A 24,624-nucleotide genomic window follows, 5' to 3' on the forward strand; every position below is an offset into this window, starting at 1 on the left:
ACGATTTAGACAAGACAAAATCCTAAACTTACTACTTTTGGTATTCACAGAAGTTAGGATTTTGTCTTAAGTTTGTTTTAAGACAGATTTAAGACAGACTAAAGACAAAATCCTAACTTAAGACTGTCTTAAGACAAACTTAAGACAAAATCCTAACTTCTGTGAATACCAAAAGTAGTAAGTTTAGGATTTTGTCTTAAGTTAGTTATGTGAATCAAGCCCTAAGTGCCTGCAGTTACTAAAACTCGCATAGCACAGATCTCTGTTTTAAATCGTTATTTTCTGCATAAACTAGATTCTTAAAAATGCCGTTTAACAAAAAAATCTCTGTCTAAGGTTCCTAAATCTCTGTCAGTCTTGTAGCTTTGGTCAGGTACCAGATCGGTGAAACTGGATTTTTCACTCAACATGCCAAGATACAAACATCTGAATCTAGCTGCAAGAGCAGAATCCAAAAAACCCAAAAAACAAAAGCCCAGATCCATGATCCAAGAGGTCTTCACGTGTTTTTCTTAAATATTTGAAACTACACCTTTTCCCAGTGACATAAACACAGACCCTATTTGCTTCTCGTTGATTGGTTGAAAGTCCTCAAACGAGCCAAATTCTTATTTCACGTGAAAGGACAGTAGGGACTGCACGATCACCCCCACAGTGAATGGAATACATGGGGGTTGTATCTGCAAGAGCTTGAAAAGAACTTTAGAGAGCAAGCAGCTCGCCTGATAATGTTTACTTTTGTTTAGAGGCACGTATATTGAACTAAAGTAACGTATGCACACCTGCAATTGTATTCCTTCTATTATCTGTACTGGTGTTTCACATATTTCATTTTGTAAATGTTATATTTTTCAGTAACTTGGTAATGTGGTAGATAAACAATGAAATGTGTTTCATTGCATTGCTCTGTAACCAGATGCGCCATTTTCTGTTTCTGGATTTTGGACTTCTCTTTAGTTGTTTGTTTTTTTAAAATAATTTTTTGGTTTCTGTTTGATAGGGATAAAATGCGAGTCTTTGTGCACTAAAATTCTGTCTCTGAAAAGGGAGCTGTTTATCTCATGCATGTATTTAGTCCCCAGCCCACTGTGTTATCCATTGTTTTACTTGTCACTGTTACACGAGACTGAGCTTCATCTTTATTAGATGCTTTGGGAGTCAGGATGAAAGGAATTCTTTGTCTTGAGTTCCCACCCTCAGGCTTGGTCAAACAGTATCTGATTTTACGGAAGCATTTCTGATAAACTATCATACAATCAGTTATTCCTCAGAAGGATGGGCCAGTGTAAATGTAGTAATGCATAGATTTAGGTGCTTCCATTTGAGTTGGGAGACATTGGGCCTGATTTAGATTTTGGTGTAAGGGTTATTCTGTCACAACAGTGATGGATATCCTATCGGCCGAAATATAAATCCCATATTATTTCTGCTGATTAGATATCCCGTTCGCTGAAATCTGAATCAGGCCCTTAGTGATTCAGTGTGCTGCTAAAATATTTCAGTCCATTACACCTACATTGTTTTCTCTGTAACCCTGCTGCAGACTCAACAGTAAATACATTAAGATTGAATTTCAAATGAGATGTGTAGAAGCCAGACTATAAGTACCTTTAAATATATACACTGTAGAAACAAATGGTTAATGGGTGTACAGAATGAGTGATTTGCACCGATGTGGAGTGAATCTTCCAAGGATATATTAAAGACTGGAAAACATAAAAAAACTGAAGTATTGATCAAATACCTTTAACTGATGTTTCGTTAACTAATAACACCCCCCCCCACCCACCCCTCCCCACACACATACACACACACTCTCTTCCCTATATTCTGTGTCGTTCTCTGTCTCTCATACTATGTAATGTTGATTGCACGCTATTCATGTACTGTGTGTCTGTCTCAAAGCGTTTGGGAGGGAGGGGGGCAAGCCAAACCGAGACCCATTTTGTGCGTGAAAAAGGCTGCATTATTGAAACAGGTGCATATTACAAAATAAACAACTGGCAACTGCCTTACAAAACGAAAGCCTCGCTATACATCGAATAGCTGACCCCTGATCCCCCTGCCCCTAAAATCCCCTCAAAAGTTCCCCCACCCTGGCATTAACATAACATCAACATTACACAGTATTGCAGTTAAAACTTTTTCCCCCAATCACACCCCATTCCCTACCTGCCTTCCTGCAACTGTAACTAACAAACGTCTATTCTGAAACTTAGACTACCTGCCTACCCATTTCCTGCCCCTGCTCACAAACCTTACTACTTAACCAAAAACCTGTGCCAAGCCTGGCCAACTTTTCAAAACTCTGCAAGCACCTGTTCCAAGTGACAACCTCCATAAGATCCCTTATGCACCTGTCTCCACAAACCTGGCCTAAACCACTGAACAAACCCCAAAGACTCCACCCAGCAAAAATTCTTAAAAAGAGTGATGGGAGGGCAGGGCCAAGAAAACTATTACTAGCTACCATGCTGCCAGCCACCAGGTCACCAAAACCTAAAACGGTGGCTGGCAAATCGCCTTAAAGGATTATATAAGCATTGGACTACTTGGGCTATAATTGGGCTATAAGCCCAAAACCATAAAATGGCCAAACCGGCCAGCCCAAACTGCCGGGGGCGGGAGGGGCTGGGCAGACCTCACTACATTCGGCTGCCCCTCAAACCCTTTGGTGAGCCAAACCGAGACCCATTTTTTGTGTGTGATAAAGGCCGCTTTATTGATACAGGTGCATATTACAAAATAACCAACTGGCAACTGCCTTACAAAACTAAAGCCTCGCTCTACATCGAAAAGCTGACCCCTGATCCCCCTTATGTTCCCCTCAAAAGTTCCCCCACCCTTGCATTAACATAACAACAACATTATACAGTATTGCAGTTAAAACCTTTTCCCCCAATGACACCCTGCTCCCTACCTGCCTTCCTGCAACTGTAACTAACAAAGTCTATCCTGAAACTTAGACTACCTGCCTCCCCTTATCCTGCCCCTGCTCGCAACCTTCCAATACTTAACCAAAAACCTATGCCAACCCTGGCCAACTTTTCAAAACCCCGCCACCGAGGAAAAAAGGGGTGACGGTCACTACTGCCTAGCCCTCTTGTTTCTGCCCCCCCGTCCTGTAGGCCTCTTACTTTCTAGGGAGGCTCTGAACACTTAAGGTTCTGGCTAACACCTACCCAATTTCCAACAAAGAAAGGTCCATCCCCAGCCTTGACAAGTGGACCCCATCTCCTCCAAAAAATTTCACTGAAACAAAACGAATGTCCCTGTGCACAATTCTTCCAAAACTCAATTCCCTGCAAAAACGAGACATCTCCGTATTAAGCTTCCTCCTGGCTCTGTCCACTGCTCCTGTACTAACTGCCCCCGCCAGACCCGGTGGGGTACAAACTCAGTCCATACCACAAAACATCCTGACCACTGTTGTTTAATAAGTGCTAAGTCCCACTTATTGCTTCTCATCAGGACTATGCCCTTCTCTTCACACGAATCGTTAACACCCAGATGTATGACCAAAATGTCCGGACACCGACCCCCAACTAGCAGACTGTTAAGGCACGGAATCAGCTCCTTCCACAACATGCCCTCTTTTCCTTTCCATAACAATTTAAACAGTTCATGATTAAAACCAAGATTATGTCCACAATAACTTATTTGTGCCTGTATGTGCGCCCACTTCACGAAGGAGTGTCCCACAACCCAGATTGACATTTCCAATGAAAGGGGGCCAGCCACCGGACCTGAAACGATAAACATTGAGTGAACTTATGCATTGTTAACAACCGCGCTAAATTCCTTATCCCTGCTGCGCAAGTATCGCTTATAACAATCCGAGGACCACCTCCTTAAGCGCATGATATCACCCTGTCCCCACATTCTATTGCTTGCCTCAGATACTGCCCCAATGTGGAAAGAGTGTGTCCCAAAACCTACATTGTCTATGCCCAATTCCTTTAGTGCCTTCCTCAGCACCGCTAGCAGATGGAAGACTGTAACTCTTTTCCCATTCACATGCACAAAAACGGACTCCCCGATATCCTTGGATGGTGCTCACCAGTGAAGTCCCCATCTATAAGGGCAAGTAAGCTCAGGCAATGGAGCCTGCAACAACAACCATTTTCCCTTGCCCTTCTGATCCGTGTTGGACTTTTTTAACCATATATGTATCCCGGCGTCGCGCGAGACCACTTCTTCCCATCCGATCCCCCTCACGCTTTCTGTCCTCTAACAACTCAGACACCAAAAAACATCCACCCCATAACTGTGGAAAACAGGCATGACTCGAAAGCGTCCATGCAAATACTTGGCAAAATCTGTATTACTCTGCTCAGCAACTGCCACGACAAGGGTCACCTGACTGGATTCAGCTAGCCACGCTCCCTGGCCCACCCTTCTAGCATCCTGGCGCCCAATTCACCCGCTGAAGGCGTGTAACCCCAGAGCAATTTACCCATGAATACAATTCCCGCTTATTTTGATGCAATTGACCCCCCTGGATAAGCCTTTTTCAAACTTATCGAGGATAAACTGAATCACATTGTCCCTTAGCTGTAACTCATTTGAGCGCTGCTGTGAGACTAGCAGCAAAAACCCCTTCCATGCTAGATTATAGGCTATCCTAGTAGACGTATCCAGTGATCCTACCACCAGTTGTAGCATCCTGTGTTGCCTACGTACCACAGGTGCTGCGTGTCGCGATCCGGTTGGCGTCCTTGGCCAACCCATGGAATCTCCCCCACAGCGAACGAGACAAAGCTTTAGCTGTGTCATTGTCCACACCTTTGACGTGCAGTGCTCTAAACGCTATATCAGGACACAAAACAAACTATCAGCAACTGTAACATTTGTTCGTCCCTTGCTGACTGACGGTTCACAATCTCTACAACCGCCATATTATCATTTCTAAAAGTCACCTTCCTGTGTGCAAGCTGACTACCCCATAGTGTCACTGCCACAACTAAGGAGAAGAACTCCAGAAATGCAATGGACCTACCCTCTTCCTTCCATTCTGTCGGCCACTGCTCGGCATACCACTTCCGCTGCCAGTAGAGGTCAAAACCTTTGCTGACTGCTGCATCTGCAAATATCTGCACATCCCAAATGAAATCCCCCCCACTCCAGTGCCAATAGAATTCCATTGAAAGTTTGCAGAAAAACTCGCCACATTCTCAAATCTTCTTTTACACCTGCAGAGAAACGCACATGATGATGAGACACTCTGTTCCCTGCTCATGCCCTCCCTAGCCTCCTGCAAAAGATTCTCCCTACTTTCCCTACCCTACATGCAAAATTGAGATGCTCTAACAAGGTCTGTATCTCTCTGACCGTTATTTTTTCCTGTGCCAGCATGTCGTTCAGCAATTCCGGCATTTTAACCCTTTAATCATCCGACCACAGGGCTTGCATTTTTCTGGAGTCAATCTCAATTCCAAGAAACAACAGTGCTGTGCTGGGGCATATCGTCTTTTCGGGTGCCAATGGTAATCCCAACTCCTCCATCAGCTCTTTGAAGTTTTCCAGGGCTTCGTGGCACTCCCTGGAGTCGGTGATTCCAACAAAGAAAAAATCATCCAAGTAATGGGTCACTAACATGTGTCCCGTTCTTTCAGAAAACAACCACTGCAGAAAGGTGCTAAAACATTCAAACAAGCATGACATAGAACAGCTGATCGGTAATGCCTTGTCCACTTGCCATTTACCATTGAAATGGAAACCCAGAAGATCCCAATCATGTGGATGGACTGGAACCAAACGGAAAGCTGATTTTATTTCGCATTTTGCCATTTCCGCCGTTGCGCCCGCTGTCACTACCAGCGACATGGCCACGTAAACTGACGAGTAAGAAACAGTAGCTTCCTTTCCATTGATAAAATCAGTCACCTAGCACCCTTCTGGCCATGATAAATGCTGAATAAGCCTGAATTGTCCAGGTTCTTTCTTGGGCCCCACCCCAAATGGTTACACAATCAAGTTCTCCAGAGGCCAATCTGGGAAAGGGCCCACCATTCTCCTTTCTCTCACCTCTTTGTCTAATTTCTCTTGTACAACCTTACCTCACTACATTCGGCTGCCCCCCCTAGGACCCCCTTGGCCTCAACTATAGAGCACAATTCCAATCTACATGACAGCAGTTTAAGAGTCCAAGTAATTCAGTGCTGTGCAAAAAAGTAATGTTTTTCAACAGAAACAAAGTATGTTGTGCATAGCAAACTCAAAATGGCCTTTATCTTGACAAATGTTTTTTCTGGTAGTTGGGCTGACTAGTATCAGATGCCATAATTTATTAATATTAAAGGGAAAGTGTAGGTGTGCAGGAAAAATATGCATTTTCAAAAAATGTATTAAAATGAGGACAGGCTAACGGGTGATGTAGTGCTTTTCCCTTAGCAGGAAGTTTAAAGGCCTGTTGAGAGATGGTGTTAATTCCTTAAGGATTTTGCTGCTCCTCAACTGTAATGTAATGTAATGTAATGTAAAATAGCATTTGTACCGCGCTGCATTCACTCCAGGGAGCATCAAGGCGCCAGATACTGATTCAGTGATGAAGGAAGCAGGTAGGGAGTGGATGGAACTCACCCAACTGTTACACTAGTGCTCTAACGTGGGAGTCCTGAAGCTTGAAAATCCAGGTTTTCAGTCCCTTTCTGAAATCTTTTTCCTTGTCTAGGGCACGGAGGTCGGGGGGAGAGTGTTCCACGCTTTAGCTCCGAGTACTGGAAGGGATTTGCCACCTCTCGTGCTGAGCTTGAACCTAGGAACTGACAGGAGATTAGAGCTAGATGAACGGAGATTGCGAGAGGGATGGTATCTGGCGAATCTCTGCTGTAGGTATTTTGGTCCCAAAGCATGGGTGGCTCTAAAGGTGATAATCAGTATTTTAAAGAGGACTCTCTTATTAATTGGGAGCCAATGTAGAGTATTTAGTGCAGATGATGCAGAAGATTTCTTCGGCCATTTAAGGACTAACCTAGCTGCGGCATTCTGCACCATTTGAAGTTTATGTGTGGTGGTTTTTGTAGTACCTGCATATAGACTATTACAATAGTCTATCCGCGATGTCACCAGAGCGACTGTTACCGTCTTCCTAGCCTCAAAAGGAAGGAGGTCGAAAAACTTCCTGAGTCCTTTAATAATGGCAAAGCAGTTACCTGCCACTTTCAAGGCTTGCTGCTTGAAAGAGAGATTGCTGTCAAATGTAATCCCTAGGTTTCGTGCCGATTGGGTAGTGTTCGGTGGGATTTCTGCCTTTTCTGGCCACCAGGTTTTGGGCGTGAAGTTGTTATTTGGGCCCATTGGCACGATTTCTGTCTTGCCTGTGTTGCATTTTAGATGATTGGCTTTCATCCAATCAAAGGTTGCCGTGAGGCAGCTTTTAAGTTTTTCTTCCCATTCCTGTGTGTCTTTGTCCAAAACCAATATCAATTGAGTATCGTCGGCATAGGCGACTACATCAATTCCAAATGACGATATTAGTTTAATTAGAGGGGCGGTGTAGACATTAAACAGCGTTGGGCTGAGGCTTGAGCCCTGTGGTACGCCCATCTTTATCAATTTTTCCTTGGAGCGAAATTCTCCGAGAGTAACTACTTGTCTCCTGTCACTCAGGAAGTTTTTGATCCATTCCAACACTGTGCCAGAAATGCCAGAGGTTTCAAGTCTGTTAATCAGAATGGCGTGTGATACAGTGTCGAAGGCCGCCAACAGGTCCAATAAAATCAGGACGGCCTTCTTACCCTGGTCCAGGGCCATGCGGATGGTATCTGAGGTGAGCAGGAGGGCAGTTTCCGTGGAGTGTTGAGCCCTGAAACCCGATTGATTAGGATGCCAGGCTTCATTTTCTTCCAGGAATTTGGTGATCTGTTTGTTTACACAGGCTTCAGTGATTTTACACAGCATAGGGAGAAGGGATATTGGTCTTAAGTTGGATAAGGTGGTAGGATCAGGGAGTGGCTTTTTTTGCAATGGTTTGACTGCCGCTAGCTTCCATTCAGCTGGGACTGTTGCTGTGGTCAAAGAGGAGTTGGACCTGATCAACCTATAAATTCATTATAAATTCAATATGAAATAACATTTTAGAATTAAAATGTAAAGCACATTAGGCTTCAAAATAATGAATGACTAGTAATATGATAACAACCATGAAGATTTATTGGAAAAGGGATCATAGAATGCAAAAAAGTGTCAAGAAGTCAGTCAGTGATTCAATTATCATATAATAGCATGAAGCACAGAATAGAATGCAGATAATGAAATAGCAGAACAGGGTGTATTCGAGTTCATAAATAAGTCATGAATCAGAGATTAAAACCACAGTGTCGCCTTCTAAAGATCTAGGGAAAGTGTGCTTTTTAAAATATAAAATACAAAGGAAACTATACTTGAATATAATTATATTAGGATCTCACGCATTATACTAATCAAATTAAAGAATGAATGATACAGTTTCTAAAGTCACATTTTCAACGCTATTGTCCCACAGGTTCACATAATTCAGTCCCCAGTGCTCCCGAGACACTGCAACAATAGGTACGAATATTCTACACATTAAAGGTTCTAATGAGAATCATATTGTGACTCCAGTAGGTAGGACCTTGGGAACATATTTGCTATGCTAACACACAGCCTGAAAATGGAGCTTAAGGACGAAGCATCATGTTGGACATGAGAGAATGACATTCGGTTTTTAAAATATTATTTAGAAAATAACATTTATATGTATGCAGTGTGCACAGTGAGGAAAGGAAGAGAGAGATGACTACACAAAATAAGGTAGCTGTATACAGCAACATCCATTATGGCTGAGATACCCGCCACCCCCTCTCAACACAATCCCCAAAAGGAGGGAAACCGGAAACAGTTCTTAAAGTTTTTGGATGTGGGAGGGAGTGACCCTCCCGGCCGTATTTATTAAAACAAAAAATTAAAACATTAAACGTTTCATGTTATGTACAATTTCATTATCACATTGCGATGTTTGGCTAACCTTAACATATTCTCTAATACAGAGGTTCTCCTAGCCGAACTAGCATCCTACAAAAACATTCTCTAGAAACACTGAAATTGTACATCCTAACGTTTAAGGGCCAACGGCAAGGTCATAACCGGTGTCAAGATCCCTAACCAGACTTACCCCTCCCACTTGGGAGGGGCGACAGCACAGAGGCTTACCTCAAGTGCAACTACTAACAATTTCCCTTGACTTGACGGGGGCACTTAAGACTCGACGCCATTTAAAGGTCGTTCGAAGACTTGTGTGTGGTATCTAGAAGGTATCGTGGACCTCCCCCCACCCCACACAACTTACCGCATCTGCCGTCGCAGATGACACTGGCCCCGGGAAATTCCCCCAGGAGGGGGCTGTAACCCCTCCTACAAAGGAAGGGGCCTTGACCGCCTTTCCTTTACTTCCGGCGACCCGCCCTTAGACGGGACCGCCTCCCCATTGAGGGGCCAATGGCCACCTCTCCCGAGCGCTCCCATCCGTGTTGGGTGACGCCCACTCATAGGGATCTACCAATTAGTGCTCACCGATCATGACCTTACCGCCTACCAAAAATAAATACGACAATTCTTACTCAAACCTAAGAAAACATTGGCCGCTACGACCGAAAGAACATGCTTAAAATGCAACACTACATCAAATCATTTTAATCGTAACAACTTACACGATATTCACCATACTTTATTATGATCAACAACAAACTGATACTTTCACAGCCTGTAAACGAAACGTAAAACATACTTATAAAAATCACTTTATTGCACAACGACTTGCTGTCCTCAGGGGCTGGTGGGTGGGTCAAAATTGGCTCTTCGTTCTGTCCCGAGCTCACGGGTGGCGAGGAGGTGCAGCTTCGGAGCACAAGAACAAGAGGACGTCTTCTGGTCTTGCGTCTCTTTTTATCCGTCTTCAGGGCGGGCGAGAACCCGCCCCTGCCTGCCCCTAGGGCGGGGCTGGCTACGTCGGTGTCTAGGCCAGCCCACTCTAGGGCGGGAAAAGGCGCGCCCCGGCTACGCCGCTTCGGGCATACCAGCCGAGACGCGCCTCCCGCCCAAAAATGGCTTCCCGGGGGGATCGAGGCACTCTGCCATACGTTCGGGGGGACCGAGTGGTCGCCCCTTTCCATATGGCTGAGATACCCGCCACCCCCTCTCAACACAATCCCCAAAAGGAGGGAAACCGGAAACAGTTCTTAAAGTTTTTGGATGTGGGAGGGAGTGACCCTCCCGGCCGTATTTATTAAAACAAAAAATTAAAACATTAAACGTTTCATGTTATGTACAATTTCATTATCACATTGCGATGTTTGGCTAACCTTAACATATTCTCTAATACAGAGGTTCTCCTAGCCGAACTAGCATCCTACAAAAACATTCTCTAGAAACACTGAAATTGTACATCCTAACGTTTAAGGGCCAACGGCAAGGTCATAACCGGTGTCAAGATCCCTAACCAGACTTACCCCTCCCACTTGGGAGGGGCGACAGCACAGAGGCTTACCTCAAGTGCAACTACTAACAATTTCCCTTGACTTGACGGGGGCACTTAAGACTCGACGCCATTTAAAGGTCGTTCGAAGACTTGTGTGTGGTATCTAGAAGGTATCGTGGACCTCCCCCCACCCCACACAACTTACCGCATCTGCCGTCGCAGATGACACTGGCCCCGGGAAATTCCCCCAGGAGGGGGCTGTAACCCCTCCTACAAAGGAAGGGGCCTTGACCGCCTTTCCTTTACTTCCGGCGACCCGCCCTTAGACGGGACCGCCTCCCCATTGAGGGGCCAATGGCCACCTCTCCCGAGCGCTCCCATCCGTGTTGGGTGACGCCCACTCATAGGGATCTACCAATTAGTGCTCACCGATCATGACCTTACCGCCACAGGTCCGGATAGTTGACCGGCTATCCGGACCCCCCACAAAACTCCTACCTAAAGGTCATGTTTTAACGATTTTAACCAAGCTAAGAAGTCACCTATGAGTAACTCATTCCCCACCCTCGACAAATGCACACCATCCCCCAGATACATACTGTCATCATTAATACAACTATGCGAGATCGAATGCAATGTCTTGGAACGGAACAACCTACTCACTTTGTTATTCAATTTTCTAACAGAATGATTCAAAGCAGGGATCGAGATAGCCCCCCGCCACACTTTTCGTGGGATCATATGAGACCACGCAATTATGCACCCCGGAACTCTCCTCGCTAACCAACTTACCGTGGAAAGCATAGCCTCCAGGAGAAGTCGTCTACCGGTGGTGACCAAATCATTGCCCCCCAAATGCACTATGACTATGGACGGCGGTGACCTCATCCGCTCTAATAAACCCTCAAAAAATTCCTGAAACTGGTCAATACAGAGACCGCCCCATCCGTAGAAGGACACTCTGTACCCGTATTCCCCAGGTACGTGAATCATGTCACCTGCTTTGAATACGTCTGCGGCCCGTCTCACGTATGAGTGGCCCACGACCCACACCTCCTTCCTCACAGCCGGTGACGTGCGACCGCTGGCCTGGTGTTGGGTCGACTGCACAGTCCGCCCTGCCGCGTAGGCTTGCGCAACTGAAAACAAACAAAAGACAAGAGGCGTGAGTACATGATTACAGCTTCACAACATGTGCAATCGTACGTACCTCTTATAACAATTGGAGGACCAGCGCCCCACACGTTTCACTTGTTCTACATTAAGACCCCTGGCTGTAGCTTCAGTGGCAGCCCCTATTCGAAAGGAATGGGTCCCAAATTCGCCCGGGTCCAAGCCCGCTGCGGCAATGGCAATTGCAAGCACCCGCTGAAACTGAAACCTCGTCAGCGGGGTGGCGTCTGCATGCCTCAACAATGTCCCCCCCCATGATGCCACCCTTCGTGCTAGGTAATCTTCTAAGCACTGTACCGGACACATGGGTGACTCGGGGTCCCTGCGAATGATCGTGCAGTCCCCTCTCCCATCTTGGTCAGTCTTGGACCTGAGAAAGGAGACAATCATCGCATCACCCCTGATCTGAACATGTTCCCTGCACAAGCCCCCCGTCACATCCTGTTTGTTCCTTGCAACTAGCTCACTAACTCTCATAGCCCCGTGAAATGCCAGCGTAAATGCAGCCCGGAACAAACAGGTCTCGAAGGGGGACGAGCATGTGTTAGGGAGTGTGGCCAGTAACTGGGACAACCTGTCTAAACCTATCGGTCGTCTTACGTCTACTCTGCGACCCTCTAGGCGTTGCCACCCACGCAGCGCTTTCTGTACTGTAAAAGACGCTGTTGGGTCCAGGATGCCATGGGCCCTGGCCACAAAAGAAATGGCGGCACGATGCCTTTGGGCCGTAGCCACCGATTTCCCAGCTCCACGTAAGGACAGCAGAAAAAGTACTACCCACTCTTCCTGACCCCAAAGTCCCCCTCTCTCTGCCCCCAAAAAGGCTAAATAGGCCTGGAACGCCCCTTCATATGCCTTCCTTGTCCTGGGTGCTAGACTCTCTCCCACGAGGTGACGAAGTTCGGGGCACCGAGAGACCAGAGAGCTTCGGGGAAGGGTGCCGGCTCCGGGTCCGCTGAAGGAAGGAAACCCGAGAAAGCCTGCATGTGAAAACGAGACAGTGCATCAGCAGCCTGATTCATCACCCCTGGGACATGTTTTGCTCTGAATACCACGTTCAGTTGCATACACAGTAGGACAATTTCTTTGAGCAGCCTCAAAATCAATTTACAATGGGCTGCCTGACTATTGATGCATTCTACCACGGTCATATTGTCGGACCAGAACACGACAGAATGATCTCTGAACCCTTCTGGCCAGGTTCTCAGGGCCACCAGAATGGGAAATAGTTCAAGGAAAGCAATATTACTCGTTAACCCCTTCTCGTGCCACCATAGGGGCCACCTTTGAGCAGACCACTTTGTGCCGAAGATGGCGCCAAAGCCTATGCTTCCTGCTGAATCTGTCCATAGCCCCAGCTCTTCTGAGGACACGGCTGGCTTGTTCCAGACGACTCGGCCATTGAAGTCCGCCAAAAATGCTAACCAAATACGCATGTCCTGGCGGACCTCAGCCGATAACCTCGTGCGATGATGACCCTCCTTTAGGCCAACCATCGCTTGGGCAATTGAGCGGGAAAAAGGGCGAGCCATTGGGATCACCCTCAAGGCAAAGTTCAACTTTCCCACTAATTGTTGCAACTGATGCAGTGTAACCTTAGATGCATTCAAACATACTTGGAGGTCTCCCCTGAATTTTAACACTTTGCTAGCTGGTAAACGGAAACACCCCTCCCTTGAGTCCAACTCGATCCCCAAAAACTCGAGGCAAGTCGTGGGACCCATAGTTTTACCCGGTGCCAATGGCACGCCAAAATGACCCATCAACACACAGAATTCAGCTAAGGCCTGAGCACATTCGGGATTTCCGGCGGGACCAAGGAACAAAAAGTCGTCAAGGTAGTGCATTACATTTCGGAAACCCGTTTTCTTAGTGAACACCCACTGCAGGAAAGTACTGAATTGCTCAAAATAAGCACATGATATAGAGCATCCCATTGGCATACACCTATCCATGTAAAATGACCCCTGGAACCCGAATCCCAAAAGACGCTGATCGTCTGGGTGTACCGGGAGCAACCGGAACGCTGACTCGATATCTGATTTCGCCATCAACGTCCCGGGCCCCAGGCGATTCAAGATGGCTACTGCCTCATCAAACGATGCGTATCGCACCGAACAAACTTCTGGATCAATTGCGTCGTTCACCGAAAGGCCGTGTGGAGCAGACAAATTATGGATCAAACGAAACTCACCTGGGTCCTTCTTGGGGACCACCCCTAACGGAGAACAAACAAAATCCGGTACCGGGAGTACACTAAACGGGCCAGCAACCCGTCCCCGGCTAACCTCTTTCTGAATTTTTTCTTGCACTACAGATGTATGTTGTAAAACAGAAAGTTGATTTTTGCAAATCCCTACACCCTGAAAGTCCCCCACCGGGATGCGGAAACCATGTGAAAAACCGTTCCGCAGCACCCCAGCAGAAGTACGATCCGGGTATTCACTGAGCCAGGGAATCATTGCCAAGGTATCAATCGGGGTTGGTAAAGGCGCCCCTCGGACTAGATTAGACCTGTTTGGCGCCTCCCTTAACCCCATTCTCACCCGTTCTGGCTCTGCACGATGACTCAGGATGGGACGACCCACACGTACTACACTCATGTTTGAATTTACACGATCCCGGAGGTCTGGTACATTTCCCTTTGTTGAAATTAAAGCAGAAACCCTTCCTCCCTGTATTGCCTGCGGGCCTCGACTGATCGTCGGTGCTCGTACTTGGTCGAAAGGGCGTCCCCACATTTTGGCGGGAGTAATCTACAACATTGCTCCCAACCAATGGCATCTTTAACATTCCCGATTCTTTCATTTTATCCCATGTTACAGAATCGTAACAATCCCAAGTCAAACCCTTGTTATGTTCCTTTTCTTTCCTGAACAGATTGTCATAACAAAACCAATGGTTACCTTGATACGCTGTCGAGTAACCCATAATTCGTGATTGATAAATGGGAAATTCAGAAAGCAACTCGGGCCTACGTTCCCCCAAAATCGATGTAAAAATACCCCACGCATTGCCCCAGTTGCCAATATTCTCATTTACCTTAAAGGCGGCCATTTTTGCGCGCCAAACACTCGGATGCATTAAGTCCTTCTGACTTTTAACATGCTCCACCTCATAATGATCAACAAGCAAGGAGAAAATATTCACGTACTCCCCAGCCCAGATCTTTTCTTTTATAGCTAAAGGCACATGTTGTCCCAATCTCTCTCTACGAGAGGGTGCTGACTCGTCCCTTGCGATCGGCAATGGCCGCTTACCTGCACCGGACGCAGCTTCGGCCGCTTGCGGCTTGTCTATTCCCGCCAACGGCGCAGTCACTTTAGCTGCATCTCTCTTCTCACGAAGCCCTTTTATCAGCGCCTGTGCCTCGGCAGCCGTGGCGCCATCACTACTCTCCCCCAACCAAGCTGCTAGCTGTGCTGCCAGCTCGGGGGGCATGTCATCTTTGGATGTCGGGGTGACGACAACGGGGATTGGATTTCCCTCCATTGGTACTGGGGTCGGCGCCTCGAGCGGTACAGAGGGGACCGGGACGTCTCCACCGGCTGGAACCCTTCTCGGCCTCTTAGGTCTCCCTCCAGCCGGCGCAGGGCCCGAACCCTCCTCTCCGTCCCGTTTCGCCAACCGTTTCTTTATGTCGGACATCTCTTTGCAAAGGGCCCGCACCATCTGGTCGGTCGTCATTCTCTTTGCGACTTTCTTTGGCATTTCTCCGACGAAGTATCTAGAAGACAAAGAAAAAGATCAATACGCTCAAAATTGGCTCTTCGTTCTGTCCCGAGCTCACGGGTGGCGAGGAGGTGCAGCTTCGGAGCACAAGAACAAGAGGACGTCTTCTGGTCTTGCGTCTCTTTTTATCCGTCTTCAGGGCGGGCGAGAACCCGCCCCTGCCTGCCCCTAGGGCGGGGCTGGCTACGTCGGTGTCTAGGCCAGCCCACTCTAGGGCGGGAAAAGGCGCGCCCCGGCTACGCCGCTTCGGGCATACCAGCCGAGACGCGCCTCCCGCCCAAAAATGGCTTCCCGGGGGGATCGAGGCACTCTGCCATACGTTCGGGGGGACCGAGTGGTCGCCCCTTTCCATTTGAAATTGAGGCCTACATTATCCAGTGTTTAAGTAGCACAATGTTTCAGAATATCTCAAGTCATTTTTAGTTAATTTCATCCTGTTAATACAATTATGCATTTTATCATAACCCTACACATAGGGCAACATGGAGACATGTAGGGAGTGAGGTGGTGGGTTTACCTCAATGCAAAAATGTGGTGAGAAGGACAAACATATCCTTGCAAATTGCCCAGAAAATATAGAATTGGGCGAAAAACATCAGTTGTTTTGCAACAATATTTCTCCGCCATGTGTCCTCATAGACCCAAACTAATGAGCACTAAACATTTCACAATAAATGAAAATATTTACAATCAATAATTGGTTGCCTAATTTTGCATAAAAGCTGGTAGTCATGGGCATGTGTACTCACTGATGTTCAGTAAAATGCAGATTAATCTGCTTCTGGCAGATTACAGGCAGTGTGTGGTTATGTAGGTCACCGAGGGGCTGCTAGCGCCCTCCCCCTGAAGAGATTTCCGTGTTCGTCTCCGTGTGCTAATTTACTCTCATACGAGATGGCGTTAATGGCCTCTATCAAAAGAGAGATGCTGAGAAGCGGACCATACATTATGAACTAGAGCTGATCAGAGTTCAGCCAGAGACTTTACGAGAACCCCCTCTCCCCCCACCGCCCACAAACACACATTTTCAGTCAGAGACTGTGAAGACGCGTGTCTAGAAAAGGAGTGTTTAGATGGAGCTGATCTCATGTTACTTCATGTTTCTTTGGTACTTGCTATTTCTTTCCATCTGTTGTCCTGCTGAGCTGAGGTTTTACATTAAAAATGTACACACTTTCTCCTTTTCTAATTCTGAATGGTTAACAGCACCTGTGATTTAACACCTTCCGCTGTAATGTATTCTAACTTATGTTGAGTCTTACACCATTTTAAGTGATGATAAACAGAGATTTGTTAATTGATTCCCTCCACCCACTTTCCATCTTCCCGGCGTCTTTAGAATTCAGATCTCATGTTACGTCGCAGAAGCTGTCTCGCACTGATCATTGAACCTCCATTGGAATGGCTTGCTTCAGGAGATGATCACTTTAGACCAGGGGTCTCCAACCTTTTCTGTAATAAGAGCTACTTGTGCTCAAGGAAAAACATCTACTAATATTGTTAGTGTTGAAATAATGACCACACCAGACAAGAATACATTGGTGGCCACCCTATGCTAGATCACTGGTAGTGGTCGCCTCAGTGCAGTGTTGCCAGGAATGATAACTTCAATGCATCACCCAAGCAAGGTTGCCAGAAGCAACAAAAAATGTTTTTGTCATTTTGGAACGCCTTTACATGGGTAATACATAGTAGTCGTAGCCGCAACCTCTGGCACAAAGGTAATAGTATTAGTAATATGTTTCCCCTCAGTGCCACATTTATCACTTAAATATCAGCATCATATGTATTTTAGAATATCTTCAAACAATCTTAAACGTTTTGAAAAATACACACTTTTTTGTCTCAGATTAACACATTTAAATTTTGGTATACATATATTAATTCAACCAAGCAAAAGCTTCAAATTTAATGACCTGGACTGCACACAGGATAGCCTCGTTCAGATAGCTGGAGAGCTACCAGTGGCCCATGAGATACTTGTTGGAGAAGCCTGCTTTAGGCCAAGCACCTCCCGCAGGTAGCTTGGGAGCTACCAGTAGTTAGCCAGCTGCCAGAAAGTAGCTCTTCGATATGGATTCTAATGTAGTATATGATTTAAAGGATCTGGAGGCTAGCGTTTATGCCATATGCATATTACGGAAGGAAGCACAGCTGAGTTTTAGACCCTTGAAGTTGAAGCCATCCTAACCAATGGCAAAGTTTCATGCTCAAACACTCACAATGAGAAAGACAGCATGAAGCCTGCACTGTAACAAATCACCATGTAGCGAAGCCACCTGCTACAGTGGGCCCCTGCACTTAGTCATGTGTGTGTGTGTGTTTGTATCTGTGTGTGTGTGTGGGTGTGTGTGTGGGGGGGTGTGGGTGTGTGTGTGTCTGTGTGTGTGTGTATATCTTAAGTGTGGGACTGCATGATTTGGAATCAAAGTATGCAAATTTAACCACATGCGCGCCAGCGCAATTCCGCTCCTACGCGGAGATTTTCTAAATTGCATGTTACGTGACGAGCTGGGCTCGTCATCAGCGTGCGAGGAGGCTACGCCATGACGAGCCCAGCTCGTCATCAGCCCCGAAGGGGTTAATACAAATAATCAGAAGACCATGTGTGATGTGGTATCTATTGTAACAGTTGTTATGTTTGCCAAAGTTAGGTGTGGAAGAGGAGGTGAGTTGACTAACAGGTTCCCCGTTGACAAAGGCGTGAGACAGGGCTGTGTGCTTGCACCGACCCTCTTCTGCCTCTTTGTCAATGCACTGATTACACTTCTGGCGGAGCCACCAAACAACGATGCACCAAAGTTAGCGAACTCAAAGGTGGCAGCATTGATGTTTGCTGACGATACACTTCTTTTATCAAAAACATTGATGGGCATCCAGAGGTTGTTGGATAGCTTTGCCTTATTTTGTAACACTAGGGGCCTGACGATTAACACCACAAAAACTAAATTTATGATTGTTAACCCCCCAAAGACAACACGTCCTAACCCACAATTGAATGGCTCATGCCTGGAAAGTGTGCCTGTTTTTGAATATCTGGGTGTAACCCTGTCCGAAGATATGCAGTGGGAGCCCCAAATAGCTAAGGCTACGCTCAAGCTAACACTGATTGCCGGGAGTATAGCCAAATTAGCCAGGGAATCTCCTTTCAAACCAATCGGCCCGCGTTAGAAATGTATAGGGCTCAAGCTCGCGGTGCCTCTCTCTACGGGGCGGAACTATGGGGGTACTGTTCGTCCTCCACCATCGCCGTAGTCGAGAACAGATTCCTAAAACAATTAATGGGCTTACCAATGGGCACCCCACTAATCCCTTTAAGATTAGATTTGGGGATCTCGCCAATAGAAGACGAGATTGCCCTAAAACCATTAACTTTCTGGCAAAGACTATGGGCAACCCCAAAACTAGTAGCATATCAGGTAGAGACAAAAGAGCTTTTATCGCACCCAGGTTTGCTGAAAAGGGTACCCTGGTTTTCTCACGTAAAAAACAAGTGCAAAAAGCTCGGCGTACCTTCTTTGTGGAGTACCCCAGACATTACCAGCACTTTAGTACCCCAGGTCTTTCTACCTAAGACCTACCGCACCCTAAAGGTTGAAGGCATACAGACTAATTCGAAATTTGGTCCTTTAACGACACAGTTTCTCACAGTTAAGGTAAATTACAAGCTGGAAACCTTTTTGGATGATATCCTCCCTGTGGTAGAAAAAACTATATTTACAGTTTAGATATAGTACTCTGCCGGTATGTGTGGTGACCAACAAATGGGCAGGGCAGAAAGTGCTAGGCAGTCCAGTTTGTAACACTCAAGATGAAACTGAGATGCACACACATCTTATTCTTTTGCCCGGGCTACAAACAAGCGAGGCGGTACTGGCTCGTACCACTTTGCCGTAATTTGGGTTTTGTTAACTGTAGGGAGGCTATCCGGATTTTAAAATTCGATACATCAAATCCTATTGTGTTTGCCGTTTCTAAATACCTAAACACGATATGGCGAAGGAGATGGGCCTTTATCCAAAAGGAAAAATAAGCACAAAATGTTTTGCAGAACAAAATTGTATATTTGAATTCTAGAGAATTGCCATACAATTGTTTTTTTTAATTTTTATATTACCTTGCATACATTTTTATCTTGATGACTGGATTTTATTGTAAATAGTGTAAATTTCTTTTTACATATTGTACATACAGATTTGGCTTTTATTTCTCTAGATAGCTGCAGGATATTTATGCCTTTTCATACATTTTTTAGTTGTGCTCTAACCACCGCCTCCTTGTCATCCCAACAAATGCCTTTGTCCTAATTTTGGATTGCTCGTTTCTGCATTTATTGTTCTAAGATGTATGGTGTCACTTTTTACGGTCCTGGCGACCAAAATAAAAGTTTTTGAAACGTTATATTTGTTGGTAGCTCTGGAATATATTTATTAACACGATATATAACATTATAAAGGAGCTAAAACATCTTTAAACATCGAATGGGTTATTGCATCTTCTTATCCTATCACAATGCCCTTTAATATCACATCTACCATTTTTTCCTTCACATTGGATTATTTAAACAACCTATAGTTCACAGCCTCTTGCTTGAAGCTGCACACAAAGTGCATTCAAAATGTGTCTGTAAGAACAATTATAGGGAGGGCAAATAGAATTATATGATAGGGGAGTACCAGTTTATGCAGGAAGGCTCACTAAATTATGCCTCAAGAAAAGGTAAATTATGTTGTGTAATACGGCAAAGGTTGTCCGTCATTACTATCCTTTTAAAACCCAAATACAACAACGTAACTGAGAGGTGACCATTCAACCTTTACCAAGGACCTTCCATTGCGCAGCAACATATGCCGCTGTGTTTTCAGTAATTTTTGATCTAATTGAGCTAGAATTTGTTTTTGTTAAAATCTGTGATTTATATAGCAGATGATGATTCAAGTTGCAATGCGTTGAATACATAATTATGTGAAAAACATTACAGTTGTAGAATCGCACAATTCAAATGGCCCTGAATATAGACACCAAAAACTGCAACTGTGTCTCTACAGTGTTATTCAATCTTTATTGGTATCTAACTGAAAAACAAATAAAATTAAAGACATTGGGGGTCATCATGATTGCGGAATTCCCGCATCCTCCGGGCCGGCGGAAGCCACCGCCGGCCCGGAGGATGCGGGAAAACCGCAGTGGAGCCTCCACAGACCCACCGCCGAATTAGGATGGCTGGTGGGTCTGACAATCTGTCCGCAGCTTTTCCGCCGCGGTCGGAAGGCGACCGCAGCGGAAAAGCACTAACATGTCTGGCGGTGTCTATCAGACACCGCCAGGCATATTAGGATGTCTGCAGTTCTATGCTTTTCCACAGCGACTTTTCCGCCGTGAAAAAGCATACGGACCTTCACTTCGGGGGCCCGTTGCGGGCCCCCTGGGTGAAGGGGTGGTGGGGGGTGCACATGGGGGGTGCCTATGGTACCCCCCTGCATTTGCATGCACAATGCAGCAGGCACCGCGCAGTGCCTGCCGCTTTGTGCACGCAAATGCTGTGCATGCATTTTTTACATTGCGGCGGGTGCAGCTTGAAGCTGCACCCTCCGCAATGTTAGAGATAGAGGATGTGACCGCCACCCTGGCGGTCACATCCTAATCTGATCGGAGGGAACGCCCGCTGTCCCTGCGGACGTTCCCTCCTCCTCAGGGGTCGCGGACGGACTCAAGTCCGTCCGCGATCCTAATCGACCCCATAGTGTATGACCTGCAACTGATTTGAACAGTTCTCTCAGTTCTTACTGGCATACACTAAGGGGATCATTCAGGGTTTTGTGGAACAAGAGAAATTACCAGATCTCTGGTACTGCCCTTCCAAACCTGTGGTTCTTCTGCTTCTGTACAGCTGATGGAACCACAGTTTTTCCGAAAGCAGGATCTCAGCAAGTAGCACAGTCAGACTGCTGGTAGTTTGTGTGTCTCAAGGGTGCCAGCTGCTTAGCGTCAGATACCCACCCTATTTAGAATGCTGTTTCTGATGCTCTTTTATCCTATCTTCAGCTGCCATGACAATCATGGTGGTCTTGAGAATGAAAGTATACTAGTGGCTCCTTCACCAGGAAGAAAACTCCATGCATATAAAGGCCATTGATTGTTTTGAACCACAATGGTGTTTTTTATGTTTAACTGGTGGACCTGTGTCAGAAAGGATACTTACCTCCTAACCCTGGTTTAAGAAAGTAGTGCCGTCAGATACGTCTACCACTGTTGGATTTGTAATTGTCAGGGAGGAGGCCTGAGGCAAGGTTCTGGAGGAGGTTAGACATTCCATTGAAGGGTGCGCAGATTCTGGCAAGAGTTCAGAAGTAATTTAAATGGGATGTTCAGTCAGTTCAGTTTCTTTGTTAATTATTCCTACAGTCCATTGGATCAAACCATCCAGTGATGAGTTTAATCGTGGCTCATAACACTGAATAGGACGCCATTTGCCTAGCCTGTTTCTCGACCCTGCTGACACCAATTAAAGTGCACTAAGCAGGGTGATTAATTCCCCATCCTAGGGCCAACTATGACTGGATTTTAAAAAATGGAACTTGGATTTTGTACTGCATTTGTTGGCTGCGTGGACTGTAGCTACCTATGACTCATTGATGTTCTTTTCGATTCATACACTGCCTGGACTGTGGCTATTCATCTGGAGAGTATACAGATACCCCTTTTGGCCCATATATTAAAAGATTGTTTCTCAGCCTTTGGATGATTTCCTACTGACGTATAACATTATCTCTGCCCTGAAGAGGTCCAAGGTTTTAATGGACGAAACACGTTGGCTGATCTTTTTTATAAATATCAAATGCCACAACATTAAAGAAAGAAACGCAACTGGATCGTGCAAGAATTTGTCATTTCCAAATTGTGATAAACTAAACTGTAACATTTTACCTCTTTGTTTCTCATGTGGTGCAGCTATGTTTTTGCTTTGGTGGCTTGGGCATAGTTGGACCGCTTGGGGCAGAATGTAAAAGCAATTTGTTACTTGGTGCATCGGAGCGAAAGGTCGCAAACAGAAGATGTTACAAGGGGACTCTGTCCAGCCTCTTCCAGGCTCTGACAGGCATGGATGGGCCTGCCCTTCCCCTGAGTTTTTCCTGGGCACATTTCACACCCTGCTTTAATAGTCTCTCGTGCCCTGCCTCTTGAGGGTTGTGATGCAAGCTGGTACTTGGAGTCCTAAGGAGTAGTCACCCACCACAAATAATAATCCAATTTCTTACAACCATGCCCTCCCCAAATAATACAACTCTTTCCTAAAATATCTATATAGTTGGCAGAAGCCTTTTCAGAGGGTTACCGGGCACACAGGGGCTACTGGATCCAAACGTGGAGGTTGAGGCCTTTTAATTCCTCAACCTACCCGGACCTACTATGGATCCTGAGCGACTGGGCAAAGTTCCCCTTCTGCACTTGACTCTCAGTGGTAGCTGTGGTCGAACAGTTAAGGTTCATTTGGGGGTTGTAGATCCAGACCATTGTACAAGACTCATAGCTCAAAGTGCAAATAGGACGACCAATAAATCAATATCCGGTCAAATACTTGTTTTAATAAGAAAAATAAGTGTTTTGTTTTTAAATCTACTCATGCAAAGGAATATGACATTTAGTAGCAACAACACAATCCCCATGAGGGCAGGCCTCTAGAAGTGGTCAGACAAATTCCTGTTCCACCCTTCTTTGTTTAACGTGTTTAGGGTTATTCCCCATGCACTGGTTGCCACATCCATGGAATTCTCACTATTAGGCCGTACTCAAGAGTTCCCCCTTGACTCTTCATGATTCAGGAATTAGTCAAAAGTGTCTTTGGTGCCTCATCACTGTCAGAAGCGATTCCCACTGAGCCGCTCAGTTTACACCTTACCAGTTCTTGCCGCATGGAAGAGTTTAGAGGCGGAGCGGGTGCCCTCTCTGCCTACTCTGCTCAGAGAAGTTCTCTCAGTTGTCAAATCAGCTTCCCTCTGGTGAAGATGCAGTAGGTTGTCTTTACCCAGCGAGGGTGGGGGGCATCCTTTTTACAGCTACCGACTGGAGCCCAGTGAGGAAGCGACCTCATCCTTGGCAGTCTTCAATGGTCAGTTAGGTGCAGTTCTGTAGCAGTGCGGGTCCAACTTGCCGAACATTGCCTCAGTCTCTCCTTCGGACGGTCGCTTGAATCATTCAGCAACATTGGTACTGACAGCCTCTCTTGGCATACTAGGTCGCCACAGTACTAGACAGTATTGGCACAGGCTCCTCTTGTACAATTGCCACCCACCAAGATGGTTTAAGTCTTAGAACTTCTTACAGTAGCAAACTTGCCGGCGCCCCCTCTGGAGTACAGAGTCACTGCAGTGCTGTGGTACAGGCTCATCGAGCCCTGCAGGCTCTTAGCTGCTCAGTCATCGGCAGCCCTCTCCTGGCATACGGGGTCACGAGAAAACAACTCTGCACATGGTCTACGGCCCGATTGGTGCATAGTTGAATCATCACACCTTGTACAGTGAGTCCCTAAGGTAGATCTCCCCACTGGACCTCCCTCCATCTAACTCTCTCCTTTTCAGTGGTCTTGGCAAGCAGAAAGGTGATGGTGCTGCAGGCCCCCAGGCAGGTGGTCTTGGTTTCACTGGGTGATGTCCCCTCACCCAACAGGAAGCCTAACAGGCTTTGGCCCCTAGTCCTGGTCTTACAGTGCTTCCCCTTCTTACACAACCCATCTGGCTATTTCTCAGACAACAAAGTTTGGGGTCTCCACCTCCTCTTCTTAGAGTCCATTTGCAGACACCAAAATATGATTTAGGGTCTGAGTCTTGGAAGCTTTATGTTGGTTCTTCTTTTTTTTTTCACAAAAAAATGTTATTGTCAACAACCGTCACAGCCCTGGTATATCTAGGGGTTTTGGAAATACAATATACATAGTAGCAGTGCTGATGTCGACATTCGCAATATAAAAATTGAATAGTTTAAGATCTGGGAAAATCTAAACAGTAACCCAAAAAATAAACAGCAGTGCCATGTACCTGTTACATATTCTGATATATGCAGTTCCCGGTCCACCCAATCGAATGACTGTATAGTTATATCTCAATATAGCTCTCACCATCTTGTCGCACAGCATTTCCATACTTGTTGGTGTACAGGGAGTGGGCTCTATTTATAGCACAGGGTAGGCCGCCCACCTCTTCTAAATCTTGGGGTGTTTCTGGGGGGCACCCCATCGCCTTGAATATTGGTATTTTTAGCCCCATAAAAAAATCAAGTCCCCT

The 24,624-nt window shown here is 46.1% G+C and overlaps 1 protein-coding gene across 3 annotated transcripts in view; it reads left to right on the forward strand.

Moving 5' to 3' along the window:
• Window positions 1-24,624, forward strand: part of FAM169A (family with sequence similarity 169 member A) — a 369,278-nt gene that overhangs the window by 28,208 nt on the left and 316,446 nt on the right. The window lies entirely within an intron of this gene.

This window comes from Lissotriton vulgaris, chromosome 3_1, assembly GCF_964263255.1.
Source record: "Lissotriton vulgaris chromosome 3_1, aLisVul1.2, whole genome shotgun sequence".
Taxonomy (NCBI): Eukaryota; Metazoa; Chordata; class Amphibia; order Caudata; family Salamandridae; genus Lissotriton; species Lissotriton vulgaris.